At 47.1% G+C, this 22,035-nt stretch overlaps 1 protein-coding gene across 1 annotated transcript in view; it reads left to right on the top strand.

Moving 5' to 3' along the window:
• Positions 1 to 22,035, top strand: part of gask1b (golgi associated kinase 1B) — a 110,146-nt gene that overhangs the window by 68,686 nt on the left and 19,425 nt on the right. The window lies entirely within an intron of this gene.

The following is a 22,035-nucleotide window of genomic DNA, read 5'->3' as shown; positions in this document are numbered from 1 at the left end:
TTCTGGGGGCTCCCCTCAGGACGCTCCGAGTGTGGTCAGTGGCTCCTCAACCCCTCCACCAGTGACCTCAGTTCCAGTAGATGCAATAACTGAGGAGGCCTCTGCACCTGTGCGTGGGCCCTCCAGGTCTCAGGTAACCAATGGACACCTGCCAAAGTCATCCCAGGCAAGTGACAATCCGATCAGCAGCTTGCCTCCATCTCAGCTGCCAGTGCAGGGGTTGCACCACGTAGAAGCACACGAAAATGTAAAAGGAGAGCACCTAGATCCACTTGGGGCTTCACGGGTGTATTAGTTGCAGGTATCTGAGGAGAGTCCTGTAGACTCTCTGGTACGGATGGCATGACTGGCTGCTGCTGCTCCCCTATTGGAGCTTTGATTTTGATTTAGATTTAGAGATACAGCACTGAAACAGGCCCTTCAGCCCACCAAATCTGTGCCGACCATTAACCACCCATTTATACTAATCCTACACTAATCCCATATTCCTACCACGTGCTCACCTGTCCCTATATTCCCCTACCACCTACCTATACTAGGGGCAATTTATAATGGCCAATTTACCTATCAACCTGCAAGTCTTTTTGGCTGTGGGAGGAAACCAGAGCACCCGGAGAAAACCCACGCAGACACAAGGAGAACTTGCAAACTCCACACAGGCAGTTCCCAGAATTGAACCTGGGTCGCTGGAGCTGTGAGGCTGCGGTGCTAACCACTGCGCCACTGTGCCGCTTAACGGGTGTGCCCGGCTAGATCCTGGCCCATCCTCCCTCTGACCAGCTGCTTTGTGGCACAGGTTTCCACAAAGACAGGGTGCATATGACCCATGCCAGCTGATTTTTACCACTCCCATGCACTATCCTTGCAGAGATGAACTTGCCTTGGGACCTTCCCATTGCTACTCCCCTCTGAATATACGCAAATGCCCCTCAGTGCCCACCCATGCAGACAGCCCAGCACCTAAGAGTGTGCCCATCTGATCCTTGTATCCAAGATTGAGCCCACCCAACCCTTGCACCCAAGAGTGAGGCCACCTGACCTTCGCACCCGAGAGGGAGCCCACCCGAGCCTAGCATGGGAGAGTGAGCCCACCTGACCCTTGCACCCGAGAGTGAGCCCACCCGACCTTTGCACCCAAGAGGGAGCCTACCCGACCCTTGCATGGGAGAGTGAGCCCACCTGACCCTTGCACCTGAGAGGGAGCCCACCCCGACCCTTTCACCCGAGAGGGAGCCCACCCAATCCTTGCACCCGAGAGTGAGCCCACCTGACCCTTGCACCCGAGAGGGAGCCCACCCGACCCTTACATGGGAGAGTGAGCCCATCCGACCCTTGCACCCAAGAGTGAGCCCATCCGACTCTTGCATCCGAGAGTGAGCCATCCGACCCTTGCACCCGAGAGTGAGCCCACCCGGTCTTTGCACGGGAGAGTGAGCCCACCCCACCCTTGCATCCGCGAGGGAGCCCACCTGGCCCTTACATGGGAGAGTGAGCCCACCCAAGCCTTGCACGGGAGAGTGAACCCACCCGACACTTGCACCCGAGAGTGAACCCACCCGACCCTTGCGCAAGAGAGTGAGCCCACCTGACCCTTGCACCCGAGAGGGAGTCCACCCGTACAGAGAGCCCAGCATCACAGGCCTCTGTTCCCCCCTCTTCCCTTAGCCACTGCTCCCCATGGCTGCCTTCCTGCAGCGACACTGAGGCCTCACCTCGGTGCCGCCAGCTTTAAACGGCCAGGAATTGGAAGTAATCCCTATGTGCTGTTGATTAAATAGGAACCTCTCCCAATAAAACTGGCTTCATTTCAATACAGATACATTATAACTAGCTGTTCACTAATTCAAATTGCAGTCCCGCCATGTTGTGGAGGCAACGCCGCTTTGGAGCTTTCCAGCCACTGACAAATTCTGGAACTTACATCATGACGTTGGGTTTCCAGACCGGCGCGTCCACCCTGATTTTTCAGCCCCTTCGCCTCCTGCTCCTGCTGGCTGCTGGCCAGATAAAATCCAGCCAAGTAATTGTGGTTAACTGACACTGTAACGTTATTACTATATATAGTGTAGATGGAATCATTTTATGCGTGGGTCAAAAGCCATTAAGTAAAAAAGAAAAAAAGAATGCCCTGGGGCATGTAAATTAGGATACCTCCTCTTGACCTCACATACTCAATGGCCCAAAATAATTGCCAGGATCATTGGTCCATGCATTTTCTGGACCTTCTTTGCAAGCACCATTTAGAATCATAGAAAGTTTACAGCACAGAAATAGGCCACTTGGCCCATCGTGTCTGCGCCAGCCAAAAAACGAGCCACTCAGTCTAATCCTGCCTTCCAGCATTTAGTCCATAGCCCTGCAGATTATGGCACTTGAGGTGCATATCCAGACACCTTTTGAATGAGTTGAGGGTGTCTGCCTCAACTGCCCTTTCAGGCAGCGAGTTCCAGACTCCCACCACCCTCTGGGTGAAAAACATCTTCCTCATCTCCCCTCTAATCTTTCTGCCAATCAATTTAAATCTATTCCCCCTGGTCACTGACCTCTCTCCTAAGGTAAATAGGTCCTTCACATCCACTCTATCCAGACCTCTCACAATTGTGTACATTTCAATCAAATCTCCCCTCATCCTCCTCTGTTCCAAGGAGAACAACACCAGTTGATCCAATCTTTCCTCATTGCTGCATTTTCCAGTCCTGGCAACATCCTCGTAAATCTCCTCTGTACCCTCTCTAGTGCAATTACATCCTTTCTGTAATGAGGTGACCAGAACTGCACACAGTACTCAAGTTGTGGTCCAACTAATGATTTATCCAGTTCCAGCATAACTTCCCTGCTCTTATATTCTATACCTCAGCTAACAAAGGAAAGGATTCCATATGCCTTCTTGACCATCGTATCAATCTGTTCTGCTTCCTTCATAGATCTGTGGGCATTCACTCCAAGGTTCCTCACTTCCTCTATACCTCTCAGTATTCTCCCATTAATCATGTATTCCTTTGCCTTGTTTGTCCTCCCCAAATGCATCCCCTCACACTTCTCCAGGTTGAATTCCATTTGCCACTTTTCTGTCCATCTGACCAGTCCATTGATATCTTCCTGCAGTCTACAGCTATCCTCTTCGCGAGCAACCACATGACCAATTTTTGTTTCATCTGCAAAATTCTTGATCATGCCCCCTATATTTACGTCCAAGTTCTTAATATATAGCACAAAGAGCAGGGGACCCAGTACTGACCCTGTGAAGCACCACTGGAATTAGCCTCCCAGTCGCAAAACACCTGTCAACAATTACCCTTTGTTTCCTGCCACTGAGCCAATTTTGTATCCAGCTTGCTATATTTCCCAGGATCCCATGGGCTTTTATTTTTTTAACCGGTCTGCCATGTAGGACCTTGTTAGAAGCCTGACTAAAATCCATGCAGACCCATATCAACTGCATTACCCTCATCAATTTCCTTGTTACTTCTTCAAAAAATTCAATCAAGTTGGTCGGACAAGATCTTCCCTTAACAAATCCATGCTGACTATCCTTGATTAATCTGTGCCCTTCTAAGTGACAGTTTATCCTGTTTCTCAGAACTGATTCCAATTCCAACTGATTCAAACTGTTTTTTCCATTTGCTCCCCTTCTCTGCTCCTGAAGGTGTGACATCTTGCTGGGTGCAAGTCCATGTTGGTGTCACTCTCTGGTACTTCTCCCCATAGTCATTTGGCATATGTGAAGCCAGACAGCAATTGCTGGCAAGCTTTTCATTTACGGGAGACTTCACACCCATGCTCAATTGCCTGATGTCCACACACTTACACTTCCAACAGAGATCATGGGATAACAATCAGGAGCATGATGCTTGGCTTATTTTCTCCTCCCAAAGCACAGAGCATTGATTACAGTTGTGCCCTTGTACCAACCTGGCTGCCACCCCCAATGATGTGAAAGGGGTGGCTGCTCCATCCACAGCAACAGCGTCCAGCGCCACCACGCAGATGCCAGTGCAATTTTTAAAGGGCTTCAAGCCCTGAATTTTAATTACCATTTTTAAAGGGACAGGTGTTAAAACATTAAAGTTTAAGCTTTATGATCAGTCAAATCCCCTCTTCCACCCCCATGATGAGAATGCTAGATATGAATATCCCTTTCCAGACAAAAATATTGAAGATTAGATTACGACCTTCTCCCCCGACCTTTCACCACTTTACCCTTCAACCCCTTCCCATCATCTCCACCACCAATCGCATAGGATTCTGCCATTCCCTCCATCCCCCCACCCTGAAAGTTGCATTCTTCCCCTTTCTCCACCAGTGTCATGCCTTGGAACTCTGAACGGAGTTCTGAAGGTACGGAACCTCTAGCTGGCAACCGTAATATCGGCGTGGGATGGCCGTCGGGGCAAGGTAAGTTGATTTACATCTTTTTAACTTAATTTCAGTATTGAAATGAAGGCCCTGCTGCCGAGTGGCAAGGGGGCCGCACCGCGGTCTCTCTGCCAGTAAAATGCGCTGGGAACCTCTTGGCGTCGGGTGTTGTGGCGTGCCTCTCCTGGAAGAATTTTCCGGGCCCGCCCACAATGAGCCCTGATGCCAGAGGCCTCATAAAATTCAGCCCATCAAGTCCACACCGGCTCTCGTGGAGCAATCCAGTCAGTCCCACTCCCCTGTTCAATCCCTATAGTCCTGCAGTTTTATTTCCTTCAAGTGGTCATGCAGCTTCCTTTTGAAATGATCGATTGTTTCCTCTTCCACCACCCTGGTCGGCAGCGGGTTTCACTAGTACGCATTCATTAACTTCAGAAAAAAGTACATCACACAGCTTGACAACATCAAGCTTCACAGTGATGCCTGTCATCTGTTACTGTCCAGTCTCTAAGTGCCATCCAAAACCTTTTCTCTGTCCTCTGTGTCCTTTTCAACAGGCATAATCCATAGAAAATTTCACTTCAGAGGAGGAGAATCCTTCTGAGGAGGATCCAGCGTTCCTACAGAGGATGACACTCAGGCTGGGTTAGAGACTGGTTTAGAAGGGTCTGCACGTGGTGATGCACCTAGCGCTATTGAGCAGCAGCAGATGGTGATGCAGAGGGAGCCTAGGAAAGAGCTCACCTGAGAGTGAGGTGCTATGCTTGCTCTGCTGAGAACAGACAAGGACTTCAGAGGCATTCAGAGGAGACATCAGGGAAGCTTCTTATGCAGAAAGTTTTTGATTTATAAACCACATGTCACAAGTGGAAGCTCAACCATTACGAATACATTGAATTTGATTATTCTTCTGAAACTTTCAAGGTTAGGCTGAAATAGGCAAGAGAGAGATAAAGTATTTTAATTCAATGAAGATGCTTTATCAAATTATAAACCCTGCTGGGTGATTAATTAGAGCCATTTTCTAAATCATTTTACACAAATATTTTTGCTCTGCTCTCTGATGACAGTTATGAATTTTGAGTTTGTTTCTGGAGTATAGCATTTTAATTCAAATTGTGATGCCTTCTGTTGACTTCAAGAAAATAGCATTCTCCTTTTGTTCACTCATCATCACCAGCGAACATCTCCATGCTTTACAATGACATTGTATATTACTAATGACTGCATAAATAACCTTAAGGTCCAGTATTCCAGTGGAAATCCAGTATTCCAGCTGTTATGACCAGGTGAGAAAGGTGTCTAGGGGTCTTTTACTGTCTTCACCTGGTCTTATTGTAACAGGGTTTAATTCTAAACACACTGTGTTTTGAGCTCCCCCTATGTGAATCCTTGTTCACAGCTTTTCAATTATATGACAAAGAAATGAGCATAAACAGGCTTTCTCAGGTTTAAAGAAGAAAAGTGAAATTTATTAAAACTTAAACTCTAATACGGTTAACGCCTACGGATATACGATGCGCCCACGCTAGCATGTAAACATGATATACACATGCAAATAGGGACAGAAAGGTGAAGAAAATAAAATGGAGAGGTTTGAGACAATTTCAGAAGAGTTTCTTGTTTACTGTGCTGTTTCCAGCTCGCCATAGAGTCTTTGATTGTAGACAGCTCTTACTTTTCATTGGAGCCCAGTATTTTTCTTGAACCTTGTTCACTGTGGGAGACCTTTCTCTCTTAGTGTTCATATGTCTTCAATGGTTTCCAATACTGGTGTGAGCGAGATGAGAGCAGACAGGAGGGAGGTCTTATCAGTCCAGGAGAAAAGTGCTTTCTCATTTTCAAACACTCTGTGGCAAGTTCAAAATTCAAACAACTCCAACAGTCAGCTAGCCATGTAATAAAACCGGTCTGACTACATCTGTTTGTGTCTTCGGCCATCTTAGCAGTTAACCTGGAATGCTAGACTTTCCACCTTCAACGTCTGGTAATCAAAAGTCAATTGTGGATTAAATTGGAGCAGGGAATAGCCCCATTGTTCTTTGAAGTACTGTCTGTGGACATACTAATGTCTCTCTCCAGCCAAAGTTTCCAATTGTTTTTTTAAAGCAAGTTCTTTCTTCACCATCAGCAGTTTAAAATCAATGTTCATGTGACGAAATTAATTTTCCTTGTTCCTGGCCGGTGGGGGTTTGCCTGACACAGCAGAAAACATACTAGAATATTCATGGCAATGAAACATTAGAAAGTGAGGTATCAACCTTGGAAGCATACTTTTTTTATAAGTCTAAACGTTGTAGGTTCAAGCCCAACTCTAGGACTTGAGCACATAATCACAGCTGACACTTCATAGAACATAGAACATTACAGCGCAGTACAGGCCCTTCGGCCCTCGATGTTGCGCCGACCTGTGAAACCATCTGACCTAAACTATTCCATTTTCATCCATATGTCTATCCAATGACCACTTAAATGCCCTTAAAGTTGGTGAGTCTACTACTGCTGCAGGCAGGGAGTTCCACGCCCCTACTACTCTCTGAGTAAAGAAACTACCTCTGACATCTGTCCTATATCTATCACCCCTCAACTTAAAGCTATGTCCCCTCGTGTTTGCCATCACCATCCGAGGAAAAAGACTCTCACTATCCACCCTATCTAACCCTCTGATTATCTTATATGTCTCTATTAAGTCACCTCTCCTCCTCCTTCTCTCTAACGAAAACAATCTCAAGTCCCTCAGCCTTTCCTCGTAAGACCTTCCCTCCATACCAGGCAACATCCTAGTAAATCTCCTCTGCACCCTTTCCAAAGCTTCCACATCCTTCCTATAATGCGGTGACCAGAACTGCACGCAATACTCCAGGTGCGGCCGCACCAGAGTTTTATACAGTTGCACCATGACCTCGTGGCTCCGAAACTCGATCCGCCTACTAATAAAAGCTAACACACCATATGCCTTCTTAACAGCCTTATTAACCTGGGTGGCAACTTTCAGGGATTTATGTACCTGGACACCAAGATCTCTCTGCTCATCTACACTACCAAGAATCTTCCCATTAGCCCAGTACTCTGCATTCCTGTTACTCCTTCCAAAGTGAATCATCTCACACTTTTCCGCATTAAACTCCATTTGCCATCTCTCAGCCCAGCTCTGCAGCCTATCTATGTCCCTCTGTAACCTACAACATCCTTCAGTGCAACACGGAGTGAGTGCTGCACCGTTGGAAGTGCTGTTTTTGGTTGTGATCATCATTTCAGATGTGATGTTAAACCGAGGCCCTGTCTGCACTCTCAGGTTGATTAATAAGATCCCATGGCACTATTTGGAGAAGATCAGGAAAGACTTCCCGCTGTCCTGGCCAACATTTATCCCTCAGGCACTAGAATAGTTTATCATATTGTTGCAAATTTGGCTGCTGTACTTCAAAAATACATCATTGTTAGGATATCCTCAGATTACAAAAAGTGCTTGCAAGTTTTTTTTTCAAAATAGTGCCCTTGGAAAACTTAGTGTTGCTGTGGTTTTTATTTACATAACTCACATAACGAATGTTCAACCATACAGGTCAGTCATATTGTATTGGTTGAGAACAATTGAAATTGACCCTAAAGCTTCAATGGAAAGGAAACTTGGGTGGTTTGTAAAATTGGTGACTGGACACACTGCTGCCTGTTTCTCAACCAGTTGTAGTTAAAATTAACCTTATGATATACAAAATTGCTCCTGTTCAGAACTCTGTCTTTAAATCTGTTCTGTGGGGCAGAATTTTCTGCTCTTAGGTTGTGGGCATGAGTCGGGACCATTTCTGGGTGATGACCCCACTCTGACTGTCAGCGTGTCCTGGGAGATCATTCCAGAGGTGTTCAATTAAGAGTCTGCCTCCAGGTCCGCCATCTAGCTAAGGACGGCGGGTAGGTTCCTGAGGCTGCAGGCCCATTCAAACTGGTTGCAGCCTTGGAAGGACGGCAGCCCCACTGCCAGAGGTGGGTGCGGCCACTATAGGAGGAAGTGCACATGGGTGCGGCCATCTTCAGACACTCTCTGAAGAGGTTTGGACTTGTTTTAAAAAACTCTGGCCACATCTGGAAACCCCTCCATAGGTTGGCTGGCAGTAGCATCTATGGCTGCTGATGGCCACAGCTCCGGTAGTGGGGTGTGATTGTAGGGGACCTTGTGGGACCTCCCAGACCAGTCCCCAGCAAGCTGCATCTAGGTACCTGCCAGGCCCGGACTTCAGTGGTGGGGAATGAGGGGCGGGGGAAGATCCCGGCAGCGTGCCCAAACAGCCCACAAATGGGGAGTTCATTATGCAGATTGACTAGCTGTCGCTGCTGGGTGGGTAGCATCTGCCAGTGATTACCCTCCTCCTGGTAGATCATCTGGAGGCGGGAACGCGTCGGCCCCCTGACCTGGCATATCTTTCACTGAAATTCTTCCCCGGTCCTGCCTGTAGCCCGTCCTAACAGGACCGGAAAGGTTCTGCACCTGTGTGAATGAATCTTACAATGGAATGGGATTTGAATTTGGCTTAGTTAAGGACCCGTAAGCCACACTGGATTAAATGTGAAAACAATATGATTTTTTTCTTGTTTTTTAACATTTATCAAGGCAATCAGTAATGTAGAATGGAATAGTTATCACCATTAGCAGAATCAGCAACTCCCAGAAATAGAGTAAAGCTCCCTTAATGCTGTGCCAGAAAATTGCTGTGACTCGACCTTCCTAATTTCAGTGTTGTACTGTGCTTGTGTGACAATTTCATATGTTCCACCAGCTATTTTTAATTGAAAGTTTGTTAACTGATATTTTGCTAAAAATTACAATTTAGCACGTCAGGCACAGAGTTTCAGATCAGAAGAACGGATATCAGGAATTCAGGCACAGAAGTCACCATATCTGATTGGTGACCGACACAATTTGTTGGACAAAAGTCATGCAGTCATGCTAACTTCAGTGCTTGGACTCTCAACTTGTGCTTCTGTTACGTGACCCTCTGTGCAGGGAATATTGATTTCTAAAATTTACACCATTGTCAATTAGTTTTGGATTATTGGTCTGCACTGATAGCAGTTCTGGACTGAGTTGGGTCTGTCTGAACCCATTTCACTCAGAACCCTTAACATTATAGGAAATTGAGACATTCAACCTATCCATTCAGATTGGATTTGGAACTGTGGCCTAGAAATTGTTTTGCACCTGACTTCGGATGCAAATCCAGTGGCAAATGCAAACTGCTACGTCGAAATTGATGAGTAAGAGGAGGGCATGATATGAGTCCTCAGGCATCATCAGGACACAATTGGCATACTGGGTTGCCAGTCCTGCTCCAAGATGCAATGTGCCAGTCATAAAGGAGACGAAGATCAGCCAGTGGGGATGTGTATACTGGAGCTGCCATGAGGGGGAGGATCTTTTTTTTTCCAAAATATACTTTATTCATAAAAATATGTAAAAAATACATTATGAAACAGTTCAAAACAGCACCAAATCGACAATACAAAGAATGCAAAGGAGATCAGTTTCCTTCAATACAGGAGTGAGTTGCCTCACAACCCTTCCATTTCATTTTACATGCCATGTACATTTTGCAGCAAACCCATATTTTCTGGAATAAAAGCAAAATACTGCGGATGCTGGAAATCTGAAATAAAAACAAGAAATGCTGGAATCACTCGAAGACATTCGGAAGAAGGGTCACTGACCCGAAACGTTAACTCTGCTTCTGTTTCCACAGATGCTGCCAGACCTGCTGAGTGATTCCAGCATTTCTTGTTTTTATTCCATATTTTCTGGATACAGCCTGAGGCGTTTTCCATGGATCCAGCCCCTCAGCTCACCTTGGTGGGTGGACCTTACACAGTGGTCTTTCCCCATTGAGCCTTTGCTGTGGCTGCCCCAAGCTTTATTGCGTCCCACAGCACAGTGGGTTTCCTCCGGGTGCTCCGGTTTCCTCCCACATGCCAAAGACTTGCAGGTTGATAGGTAAATTGGCCATTAGAAATTGCCCCGAGTATAGGTAGGTGGTAGGGAAATATAGGGACAGGTGGGGCTGAGGTAGGAATATGGAATTAGTGTAGGATTAGTATAAATGGGTGGTTGATGGTCGGCACAGACTCGGTGGGCCGAAGGGCCTGTTTCAGTGCCGTATCTCTAAACTAAACGTAGTCCTGGACCTTGGAATGTGCCAGTCTACAACACTCAGTCATGGACAACTCCTTGCACTGGAAGACCAGCAGGTTTTGGGCAGACCAAGGAACGTCTTTCACCGAATTGATAGTCCTCCAGCAGCAGTTGATGCTTATCTCGGTGTGCATCCCTGGGAACAGCCCGGAGAGCACAGGCTCCTGTGTTACAGAGCTGCTTGGGATGAACCTCAACAAAAACCACTGCATCTCTTTCCACACCTGCTTTGCAAAGACACATTCCAGAAAGAGGTGGGCAACCGTCTCTTCCCCACAACAGCCACCTCGAGGGCATTGTGAAGACGGAGCAAGGAGCTCCTTTCATTTCCTCCCTGTCCTCAGTGAGGGGAGCCGAGAGTTTCCAAAGAGCACAGCTGACTGGTGAGTAAGCCCTGGTGGGTATTTTTCAAATGGGATTGAATTGTAAGTCATTGTTTTAGCAAGACTTAGTTGTTTTTTAAAAATTATAATCTTGTAAAGTTTTAAATTTAAAGGGTTTAGTCATGGCAGGACAGCTTAAAGCCGTGGTTTGCTCCTCTTGCTGCATATGGGAATCCAGGAACATTTCCAGTCCCCAGGACCAGCATGTGTGCAGAAAGTGTGTCCAGCTGCAGCTCCTGGAAGCTCGGGTTTCAGAGCTAGAACAGCGGCTGGAAACACTGTGGAGCATCGCGAGTCTGAGAGCATTGTGGATAGCACGTAAGAGAGGTGGTCACACCGCAGCTGAAGGGACTTGAGGAAGGAAGAGAATGGGTGACCACCAGGCAGTCCAAGAGAAACAGGCAGGTAGTTCAGGAGTTCCCTGGGGTCCCGCTTGCAAATCGGTATTCCATTTTGGAGGCTGATGAGGCTGGTTCCTCCAGGGAGTCCGGACAGAGCCAAGCTTCTGGCACCGCAAGCAGCCTGTCTGCACAGGAAGGGGGAAAGAGAGGAAGAGCAATAGTAATAGGGGATTCTATAGTCAGGGGAGCAGATAGGCACTACTGTGGCCGTCAACGTGACTCCAGGATGGTGTGTTGCCTCTCTGGTGCCAGGGTCCGGGATGTCACTGAATGGCTGCAGGGCATCCTGAATGCGGAGGGTGATGAGGCAGAGGTCATGGTACATGTTGGTACCAATGACATAGGTAGAAAGAGGGATGAGGTCTTGCATCAAGAATTCGGGGAGTTAGGCAGTAGACTAAAAAGCAGGACCTCTCGGGTTGTAATCTCTGGATTACTCACAGTGCCACGTGCTTGCGAGGATAGAAATAGGAGAATAGCACAGATGAACGTGTGGCTTAAGAGTTGGTGCAGGAGGGAGGGTTTTAGATTTCTGGACCACTGGGACCGTTTCTGTGGAAGCTGGGACCTGTACAAGCGGGACGGTCTACATCTGAACCAGAGGGGGACTAACATCCTTGCTGGCGGGTTTGCTAGTGCTGTTGGGAGGAGTTTAAACCAATTTGGCAGGAGGAGGGGATGCAGCCTCATAGCAGAATAGGGACACAGCTAAACACTGGAAAGCGAACAAGTCAGAGGGAATACAGCGGAAATAAGTTTCAAGGGAGTAAGACCAGGATGGAAGGCCTCTACTTTAATGGCAGGAGTATTGCAGGTAAAACGGATGAGTTAGGGGCAAGGATTGACACATGGAATTGTGTTATAGTAGCCATCATGGAGACATGGTTGAGGGAGGGGCAGGATTGGCAGCTCAATATCCCGGGATATAGAATCTTCAGGCAAGACAGAGGAGGGGGTAAGAGAGGAGGGGGCATTGCAATATTAGTTAAGGAATCAGTCACTGCAGTAAGGAGAGATGATATCTTGGAGGAGGCATCAAATGAAGCTTTGTGGATAGAGTTTAGGAATAAAAAAGGGACAGCCACATTGCTAGGTGTATATTATAGACCCTCAGATAGTCAGCAGGAAATTGAGGAGCAAATATGTGCGCAATTTGCAGAGGTGTGCAAAAATAATAGGGTAATTATATTAGGTGATTTCAACTTTCCCAACATTAATTGTATTGCGTGCAGTTCTGGTCACCGCATTATAGGAAAGATGTGGAAGCTTTGGAAAAGGTGCAGAGGAGATTTACTAGGATGTTGCCTGGTATGGAGGGAAGGTCTTACGAGGAAAGGCTGAGGGACTTGAGGTTGTTTTCGTTAGAGAGAAGGAGGAGAAGAGGTGACTTAATAGAGACATATAAGATAATCAGAGGGTTGGACAGGGTGGATAGTGAGAGCCTTTTTCCTCGGATGGTGATGGCAAACACGAGGGGACATAGCTTTAAGTTGAGGGGTGATAGATATAGGACAGATGTCAGAGGTAGTTTCTTTACTCAGAGAGTAGTAGGGGCGTGGAACGCCCTGCCTGCAACAGTAGTAGACTCGCCAACTTTAAGGGCATTTAAGTGGTCATTGGATAGACATATGGATGAAAATGGAATAGTGTAGGTCAGATGGTTTCACAGGTCGGCGCAACATCGATGGCTGAAGGGCCTGTACTGCGCTGTAATGTTCTATGTTCGATGTTCTATGTTCTAATTGGGATAGTCATTGTGTTAAGGGCTTAGATGGAGTGGAGTTCTTAAAATGTATACAGGAGAACTTTTTAGCTCAATATGTAGAGGATCCAACAAGGGAGGGTGCAGTGGTGGACCTAATTCTGGGGAATGAAGCCGGACAGGTGGTTGATGTGCTGGTGGGGGCGCATTTTGGTGATAGCGACCGCAACATGGTACAATTTAAGCTTGTTATGGAGAAAGAAATAGACAAGTTGCAAAAAAAGGTTTTGGATTGGGGGAGAGCGAATTTTCGTAAAATAAGGCAGGATCTGGCCAAGGTAGACTGGAAAGTGTTACTTGTCGGGAAATTTACAGAAGAGCAGTGGGGGGCATTCAAAAAGGAAATGGGGAGGGTACAGGCCCAACATGTTCCCTCTAGGGTAATAGGTAGGAGCAACAAGCCCAGAGAACCATGGATGACCTGAAACATTCAGGGTACGATGAGAAGGAAAAGAGAGGCTTTGAGCAAATACAAGGAGAGCAAATCAATGGAAGCATTAGTGGAGTACAGAAAGGATGGAACTTAAGAAAGCAATTAGGAGAGCAAAGAGGGGATATGAGAAAGCTCTGGCTGGTAAAAGTAGTGAAAATCCCAAGATATTCTATAAGTATATCAATGGGAAGAGGATAACCAGGGAAAGAGTAGGACCCATTAGGGACCAAGGGGGAAATTTGTGGGTGGAGCCAGAGGACATTGGTAGGGTGTTGATTGAATACATCACATCTGTCTTCACCCAAGAGAATGAGGATGTTGATATGGAACTTAGAGAGAGACTGTGTGGTTCTTGAGCAAATTGTCATAGGGAGTGACAAGGTATTGGAGGTTTTGGAAGGTTTAAAAGTGGACAAATCTCCAGGTCCGGACGATTTGTGTCCCAGGATGCTGTGCGAGGAGAGGGTGGAGATTGCAGGGGCGCTGACCCAAATTTTTAATTCCTCTCTGGAGGTGCCAGAGGACTGGAGAACAGCTAATGTGGTCCCACTATTTAAGAAAGTTTGTGGAGATAAGCCAGGGAACTACAGACCAGTGAGTCTCATGTCAGTGGTAGGGAAACTATTGGAGAAAATTCTGAAGGAGAGAATCTATCACCACTTGGAGAGGCAAAATTTGATTAGGAATAGCCAGCATGGCTTTGTCAGAGGGAGGTCATGCCTAACAAATTTGATTGAATTTTTTGAGCATGTGACCAGGTGTGTAGATGAGGCTAGTGCAGTTGATGTAGTTTACATGGATTTCAGAAAAACCTTTGACAAGGTCCCACATGGGAGACTTATCAAGAAAGCAAATACACATGGGATACAAGGTAACTTGATAAGGTGGATTCACAATTGGCTTAGCTGTAGGAGACAGAGTGATGACAGACGGCTGTTTTAGTGACTGGAAGCCAGCGTCCAGTGGCGTACCACAGGGATCTGTGCTGGGTCCCCTTTTGTTTGTCATTTATATAAACGACATAGATGACTATGTGGGGGGTAGGATCAGTAAGTTCGCGGATGACACAAAGATTGGCCGAGTGGTTAACAGTGAGGTAGAGTGTCTTAGGTTACAGGAAGATATAGACGGGATGGTCAAATGGGCAGCAAAGTGGCAGATGGAATTTGTGAGGTGATACACTTTGGAAGGAATAATGTGACACGGAAGTATTCAATGAATGGCCTGACACTGGGAAGTTCCAAGGAACAAAGGGACCTTGGCGTGTTTGTCCATAGATCTCTGAAGGCAGAGGGCAGGTTAATAGGGTGGTGAAAAAGGCATATGGCGACGCAGTGGTTAGCACTGCAGCCTCACAGCTCCAGCGACCCGGGTTCAATTCTGGGTACTGCCTGTGTGGAGTTTGCAAGTTCTCCCTGTGTCTGCGTGGGTTTTCTCCGGGTGCTCCGGTTTCCTCCCACAAGCCAAAAGACTTGCAGGTTGGTAGGTAAATTGGCCATTATAAAAAATTGCCCCTCGTATAGGTAGGTGGTAGGGAAATATAGGGACAGGTGGGGATGTGGTAGGAATATGGGATTAGTGTAGGATTACTATGAATGGGTGGTTGATGGTCGGCACAGACTCGGTGGGCCGAAGGGCCTGTTTCAGTGCTTTATCTCTAAAACTGAAGAACTAAAAAAAAACTTGCCTTTATCAGTCGAGGCATAGATTGCAAAAGCAGGGAAGTCATGTTCGAGTTGTACAGAACTTTGGTAAGGCCACAGCTGGAGTACTGTGTGCAATTCTGGTCGCCACATTATAAGAAGGATATGATTGCACTGGAAGGGGTGCAGAGGCGATTCACCAGGATGTTGCCTAGGATGGAACATATAAGCTATGAAGAGAGGTTGGATTGGCTTGGGTTGTTTTTGCTGGAGCAGAGAAGACTGAGGGGTGACCTGATCGAGGTTTACAAGATTATGAGGAGCATGGACAGGGTGGATAGGGAGCAGCTGTTCCCTTTAGTTGGAGGGTCAGTTACAAGGGGTCACAAGTTTAAGGTGAGGACGGGAGGTTTAAGGGGGATTTGAGGAAGAACTTTTCTACCCAGAGGGTGGTGACGGTCTGGAATGCCCTGCCTGGGAGGGTGGTAGAGGCGGGTTGCCTCACATCCTTTAAAAGGTACCTGGATGAGCACTTGGCACGTCACAACATTCAAGGCTATGGGCCAAGTGCTGGCCAATGGGATTAGGTAGACAGGTCAGGTGTCTTTAATGCATTGGTACAGACTCGATGGGCTGAAGGGCCTCTTCTGCACCGTATTATTCTGTGATTCTGTGATTGTGTGGAGGGGGTGAGACTCCGGGCGTGCAGGAAGGATCTGACAGGGAGGACTCTTCTCACCACCAGCCAAGCTACATCTTGGTGCTTGTTTGAAAGTTCTGGTGATGAGGCATTCTGCCAAATGACTTTAGCAGTCTGCTCGGGGAACCATCTGATAGGATCCAGCATTTCCTTTTCCCGTAGGGCCTTGAGGACATTCCGTGCAGAGCACTGCCTGATGGATTGGTGGTCAAAGGTGTTTTTCCGCAGAAACCTTTCCACGAAGGATAGGTGGTACGGCACGGTCCAACTGGATGAAGTGTTCCACGGCAATGTGACCATGCCCATCCTTTGCAACATCGGGGACAGATGGAACCACAGCACATAGTGATACTTGGTGTTTGTGTACTGGGGCTCTACGCACAGCTTGATGCAGCCGCACACGAAGGTAGTCATCAGGACGAGGGCGACTTTGGGTACATTTTTCCCGCCCTTATCCAGAGGTTTGAACATGGTGTCCCTCTGGACCTGGTCCATTTTGGATCTCCAGGTGAAGCGGAAAATGGCTCGGGTAACCGCCACGGCGCAGGAGTGGGGTATGGGCCAGACCTCTGCCACGTACAGCAACAACGTGAGCGCCTTGCACCTGATGACTAGGTTCTTACCCACAATGGAGAGAGATCGCTGCTCCCACGTGCTCAGCTTATGTTGTACCCTGGCTACTCGCTCCCTCTAGGTTTTGGTGCACCCCCTGGCCCTTCCGAACCATATCCGTAGCACCTTCAGGTAGTTTGACCTGACGGTGAAGGGGACAAAGGATCGATCAGCCCAGTTCCCAAAGAACATGGCCTCGCTCTTGCCATGGTTAACTTTGGCTCCCGAGGCCAGTTCGAACTGGTCGCAGATGCTCAGCAGTCTGCAAACCGACAGCGGATCCTAGTAGAAGACGGCGACATCGTCCATGTACAGGGAGGTTTTAACCTGAGTGCCTCTGCTGCCTGGGATTGTCGCCCCTGTTATGCTCGCATCCTTCCTAATAGACTCAGCAAAGAGTTCAATACAGCAAACAAACAAGACAGGGGAGAGAGGACAGCCCTGTCTGACTCCAGATTGGTTCGGGAAATTTTCTGATTCCCACCCATTGATTGAGACTGCGCTACTGATGTTTGTGTAGAGCAGGTTGATCCAATTACAGATTCCCTCCCCAAACCCCATTTTGGAAAGCACGTCCATCATGTAGGTGTGTGATATCCTGTCAAAAGACTTCTCTTGGTCCAGGCTGATGAGGCAGGTGTCCACCCTCCTGTCTTGTACATAGGTGATCGTATCCCTGAGTAGCACAAGACTATCAGAGATCTTCCTGCCGGGTACAGTGCAGGTCTGGGCAGGGGGAATCACCAACTCCAGAGCAGACTTGACTCGAATGGCGATGACTTTGGACAGAATCTTGTAGTCAACATTGAGCAGTGAGATGGGCCGCCAATTTCTGATTTCTGCACTCTCCTTGTTCCGCTTGTAGATGAGGGTGATGATGCCTTTCCTCATGGATTCTGACATGCTGCTGGCCAGCAGCATACTCTCGTATACTTCCAACAGGTCTGGGCCGACCCAGTCCCATAGGGCCGAATGCAACTCAATCGGTAAGCCATCGCTTCCGGGAGTTTTACTCATCTCAAAGGACTTGACGGTCTTTGTCAGCTCATCCAGAGTTAGCAGCTTGTCCAGTCTCTCCCTCATGCTTTCACCTAAGACCTCTGTGATAGATGACAGGAAGGACTGGGAGGCTCCGCTGTCTGTGGGCTTCATGTCGTACAGCCCAGCATAAAAGGATTTGCTGATCCTTAGTATGTCGGACTGCGAAGACATTATCGATCCATCCTCTTCCTTCAGGCTGCTGATCACAGAGCTCTCTCTGTGTACCTTTTGGAAGAAGTAATGCAAGCACATCTCATCCTGCTCAATGGAGCGTACTCTGGACCGGAAGATGATCTTGGAGCCCTCCATGGCAAAGAGCGAGGCCTGCTAGGAGGGAGTAAGGGGCGGTACAGTGGCGCAGTGGTTAGCACTGCAGCCTCACAGCTCCAGTGACCCGGATTCAATTCTGGGCACTGCCTGTGTGGAGTTTGCAAGTTCTCCCTGTGTCTGCGTGGGTTTCATCCGGGTGCTCCAGTTTCCTCCCACATGCCAAAGACTTGCAGGTTGATAGGTAAATTGGCCATTAGCAATTGCCCCTAGTATAGGTAGGTGGTAGGGAAATATAGGGGGACAGGTGGGGATGTGATAGGAATATGGAATTAGTGTAGGATTAGTATAAATGGGTGGTTGATGGTCAGCACAGACTCGGTGGGCTGAAGGGCCTGTTTCAGTGCTGTATCTCTAAATAAAAAAATTTAAAAAAATAAAATAAAAAAAATAAAAGTGGTGGCTGGCAGCAACCTGCAGTTTTCTTGTGGAGCCAGGAGGAGCAGTCCTGTTCCCTCTGGCTCCACATTCAGGTCAGTAACAAATATTTAATTTACCTTTTTGGCAGCTTGTCCAGTGGTCTCTTTAATGACGACCAGTTTGTCTGCTGTTTGCCTGCGAAAACTGACCGCAGCATGTAGCAGTCGGGCTCCAATATTCTAGAGCGACTTGAAATAGGATTTAAGCCCTTGATTTACATTGGTAATGAGCCTAATCTCTGTTTCAGGCTGCATGACTACAGGGACAACAATAGGGCTCCTGAACCAATATTGTGTGTGGCGCATGGAAAAAGCCCATGTATGCCGCGAGCCATATTACACCCTCAGCACCTATGTTTTGCCAGTAAAACTGATGCTGTGTGATTCAATTTTTGGGCCCAAGTTCCAGAGGTAAAAGGTCAGTGTGCTAACTTGGCATATTACTCAGTACATTCAATAAATGAATCTTCCCAGTCATAGTCCATGGGGGAACGATCCCGTTATTACGATAGGGAAAATATTTTTACTGAAAGTACTTTTCCTCCCTTTCCTTCTGACCGCCACCCAGTTGGGTATTCAAATAAAAGTTATTTTATGTATCTCTTTCTTATCTATTAGGCGTAGTCTTTCTCACATCCTCCTGGAAATTCAATATTACAGGTGAGGAAGTTCCACTGGTGCGTCCAACTGACATTAGCCACACGCTCAGGCACTGACCAAACCTGTTAATTTTACACTGATCAGTAACCTTGCCATCCTGGAAGGGAGTTTCTCAAAATGGAGACATGTGACCAGTGGTGTTCCACAGGGATCCGTGCTAGGACCACTGTTGTTTGTGATATACATAAATGATTTGGAGGAAAGTATAGGTGGTCTGATTAGCAAGTTTGCAGACGACACTAAGATTGGTGGAGTAGCAGATAGTGAAGGGGACTGTCAGAGAATACAGCAGAATATAGATAGATTGGAGAGTTGGGCAGAGAAATGGCAGATGGAGTTCAATCAGGGCAAATGCGAGGTGATGCATTTTGGAAGATCCAATTCAAGAGTGAACTATACAGTAAATGGAAAAGTCCTGGGGAAAATTGATGTACAGAGAAATTTGGGTGTTCAGGTCCATTGTTCCCTGAAGGTGGCAACGCAGGTCAATAGAGTGGTCAAGAAGGCATACGGCATGCTTTCCTTCATCGGACGGGGTATTGAGTACAAGGGTTGACAGGTCATGTTACAGTTGTACAAGACTTTGGTTCGGCCACATTTGGAAGACTGCGTGCAGTTCTGGTCGCCACATTACCAAAAGGATGTAGATGCTTTGGAGAGGGTGCAGAGGAGGTTCACCAGGATGTTGCCTGGTTTGGAGGGCGCTAGCTATGAAGAGAGGTTGAGTAGATTAGGATTATTTTCATTAGAAAGACGGAGGTTGAGAGGGGACCTGATTGAGGTGTACAAAATCATGAGAGGTATAGACAGGGTGGATAGCAAGAAGCTTTTTCCCAGAGTGGGGGATTCATTTACTAGGGGTCACAAGTTCAAAGTGAGAGGGGAAAAGTTTAGGGGGGATATGCGTGGAAAGTTCTTTACGCAGAGGGTGGTGGGTGCCTGGAACGCGTTGCCAGCGGAGGTGGTAGACGCGGGCACGATAGCGTCTTTTAAGATGTATCTAGCCAGGCGCGTATCCATTGTCTCTCGAGATAAGGAGGCCCAAAAGAAAAGAAAGAAAAGAGACAGAGACATGAATGGGCAGGAAGCAAAGAGATACAGACCCTTAGAAAACAGGTGACATGTTTAGATAGAGGATCTGGATCGGCGCAGGCTTGGAGGGCCGAAGGGTCTGTTCCTGTGCTGTAATTTTCTTTGTTCTTTGTTCCTCGTATCATAATCTAAAGCAGTCAGACATTTTGAGATTCAGTGTCAGCTGAGTACTGTGACAGGTTTTGTTGAATGTAGACTTCCTATTCAACAATGGATTTTATTGAGGAGGTTTTTTAATATATGGAGTAAGTGAATGGGATATGTTATGAACAGGCAATTAATTTAATTTTTTTCCCTCTGATCAAATTTCCCTGTTTTTTTAAACCAGCTGTCCGTAACTGGATTAGTGATTGAATTTCTATCCCTCCCTTAAACCCTAATAGCAAATGAACGCTTCAACAACATGGGCCAACGGGCGGGATGGTGGTGGTGGGGGCGGGGGGGGGAGGGGGGTGTAAAATGGAACTGGAGGCACCGGGAGACCTTCCCAACCTGCTACTACCTCTGCCGCTACTTTACACAGGGCGGCGGCAGCGAAAACCATGGCAAGCGGGCATCCTGGAGCTGGGAGAAGCTGCCTAACGAAAGCAGGCGGCTTCCGAGTGTCCCGGGGTGGCTCTCATGATCAGGCACCCTGTGCCCAATAGAGGGCTGCCCCCGCTACCCAACTACCCCCAAGACCTAACACACCCCCCTTCCCCCCAATCAATCATCCATGCCTTGCCGAGACCCCCCAGATTACCCCCAGTGAGGCAATCAAACCTTACTTTCCCTTCCGGCTCGCAGGCATCTTGTCTTCATGCTGGGCTGCAGTCCTAGCAGTGGCCAGCGCTCCCTGTGGCGCTGCTGGGACTAAGAGCTGCTGGCCAGCTGATGAGCCAGCAGCTGTATTAGGCGGGACTTCCTACATCAAGCAAGTGGTAGTCCCGCTTCACATCAATTGAAGCCTGGGGACTCGCAAAATATGGGTCGGATCCCCAGGCAAGGTGGAAGCGGGCTCGCAACTGACTTTTCAGTCAGTGGCCAGCTCCCGTCCGCCTGCCATAAAATTCTGGCCATGGACTTTAAAGTTAAAACAAAGAAGTAGGGTTTATTAACACAGTCTTAAACTTGGGAAAGGGTCTAACTTCGCCACGCACACTCACAAACATTCAGGGAAAGGTTAAAGGCATAAAAAGGCAAGGACATTTATTAAATAGAAACTTATCTTATCTGCCAGCTAATATGGATTTCAGTTAAAACGAGTGTCCAAGAATATCAAATAAAGTGTCCAAAAGTTGGAAATCACCGATTAGAAATGCCAAATAGAGGAGGAGCTGTTGGACATTTCTCTTGCAAATTTCTTTTTCTTTGCACTCTCAAAGGTAATAATGGAGACCACTAAATTGCTGAAGTCACCTTATTTTAGATGGAGAGGAAATTGGTAGAAATCAGAAAATAAAACCTTTTCTGCTGTTACTGCAGCTTGTCTTGGAGTTGGTTTGCTCCTTGCTGGATTTTTCAAAGTGTGGCTTCTCTTTAATTTTTCTTGTTGACAAGGTCTTAGAGAGGAAAGTCAATGCAGCTTGAAGACAGGCTGTGGCTTCTTATAGGGATATGTGTACCTAGCATACGGCAGCTGTATAATGGAGAACAGGCTATACTCACAAACGGTTACAGTTTCGAATTCACACAGGTTGGATCGGGATCGCCTGGGTCCTAAAGTTAGACTCTTTTTAAGTGGCTGTCCGACCTGACCTCTCTCCTCCATTTTGACAATCAGAACACAGAAGTACAAACTTAAAACATGCTGTATAAAATGGCAATTGACATTATTACTCAAATGCACAACATAATTTACAAGGGGGTTCGCATCCATTCATGACACCTTTACCCATCAGGGAAAAAATGAATTCTACTTAATTTTTTTCTTTACATGGTTATGCAGACCCCCACCTGCCAAGAATGAGGCAGATTACTTTTGTCATATTAACATTGATTTTAAACTGTTGCTGGAGTGAAGATAGGACTTGTTAAAAAATCACC

Source organism: Heterodontus francisci, chromosome 1 (assembly GCF_036365525.1).
Source record: "Heterodontus francisci isolate sHetFra1 chromosome 1, sHetFra1.hap1, whole genome shotgun sequence".
NCBI classification, from domain to species: domain Eukaryota; kingdom Metazoa; phylum Chordata; class Chondrichthyes; order Heterodontiformes; family Heterodontidae; genus Heterodontus; species Heterodontus francisci.
The sequence above is the reverse complement of the archived record's forward strand: the minus strand, read 5'-3'. Positions and strand labels throughout refer to the sequence as shown.